The sequence below is a fragment of the Nylanderia fulva genome, unplaced genomic scaffold (genome assembly GCF_048542155.1).
Source record: "Nylanderia fulva isolate GAGA-0341 unplaced genomic scaffold, ASM4854215v1 Scaffold623, whole genome shotgun sequence".
Classification (NCBI taxonomy): Eukaryota; Metazoa; Arthropoda; class Insecta; order Hymenoptera; family Formicidae; genus Nylanderia; species Nylanderia fulva.
Genome location: NW_028190725.1, coordinates 24,441 through 25,800, shown reverse-complemented (window position 1 = coordinate 25,800; position 1,360 = coordinate 24,441). Strand labels below are relative to the sequence as shown.

General features: G+C 24.8%; 1 long non-coding RNA gene across 1 annotated transcript; it reads left to right on the top strand.

The window, feature by feature from the left end:
* The first annotated feature begins 414 nt into the window (after positions 1-414).
* On the top strand, positions 415-1,360 carry LOC114930782 (uncharacterized). The gene is made up of 3 exons (XR_003819537.2): positions 415-709; positions 796-1,026; positions 1,156-1,360. It is a non-coding gene; the product is annotated as an uncharacterized LOC114930782 (long non-coding RNA).

Below are 1,360 nucleotides of genomic sequence, written 5' to 3'. Positions count from 1 at the left end.
AGAAGAGACATCCGATGAAAGCAATGAAAGTCAAGAAGATGATAACATAGAATCAGATAATGAACTTAACACAAATATATGTTTAAAAACTACTAATACGTTACCTATATCAAAAATATTAAAAAATTTCAACAATTTAGAAATGGCGATCAAATGAATAATATATTAGAAAAAAGAGAAGAGAAAGGTATGTTTAAATATATATTTACATTTAATACAGATTCCAAATGTATGTATACATATATATAACCTTTGAAATATATTTATACTGCTTATTAATACAAGTATATAATGAGATAAATAATTAATTAATGAAAGGCTCGTATAATTTAACAAAATTAAACAAATCATATATAGTAGGCCAACTGAACGAGCAAATAAATAAGGTTGTAAAATTTTTATTAATAGTTAAATAATTAAATTAACATTCCGTTACAGAATCGATATAAATTGTAAACGTTTCGACTGCACTACAGTCTTTATCAATACATAAAAGTTAAATATTAAAATACAAAGTTAAATGTTAAAAATACAAAGTTAGTTAAATATTAAAATATAAATTGAAACGATTCTTCGCTGTTGACCAATAGATATGCAAGGCGATTGGTCTGAGATGCCAAGTTATGCGACATTTGAGCATGATTATCGTTTTAACAAGTCCTTTTCCCCGATATTTCAAGTGTGTGTTGCGAAGTCTGAATACCAAATGGTAAGAGATAAATAATAATATGGTATCTATAATTAACATAAAAAGCATTGGATATAGGCATATGTTATAATATTGATATTTTATAGTGCATTCCTTCGATTCTACAAAGAAAATTAAAAAAAAATCAAAAAAGGAAAAAGTTTATGATAATAAAAATGTGATAGAATCTAACGATGAATATGAAGATGACGATGAATATACAGATTTAAGTAAAAATAGTTCAAGTAATCAATCTACAAGAATATTAAAAAAAACCGGAAAAATGCTTAGCAGGAAAGATAGTATAAATAGTAGTACAGAAAAAAGAAAGAAGAGAAGTATGTTTAAATAATGTTTATATATAATACATTGGTATAATTTATTCTTGATATAATTGTATATAAAATTTGCTTATAAGTATATTAGTACTTATAAGCAAATTTACTAACATAATCTTCATATTTCAGTATCTCCTTTTGGTCCTAAAAGAAGACAAGCTAATAAAATCCGATGGACTGATAATGAACACGAAGCGGTCTTATCCTCATTTTCAGTCAATATAAAAAATAATAAATTGCCATCTTTTAGTCAAATAAATGAAATAAAAGTCAAGTATCCTATATTGAAAAACCGCACAAACGCTCAAATAAAATCTTGGATTAGTAATCAAAT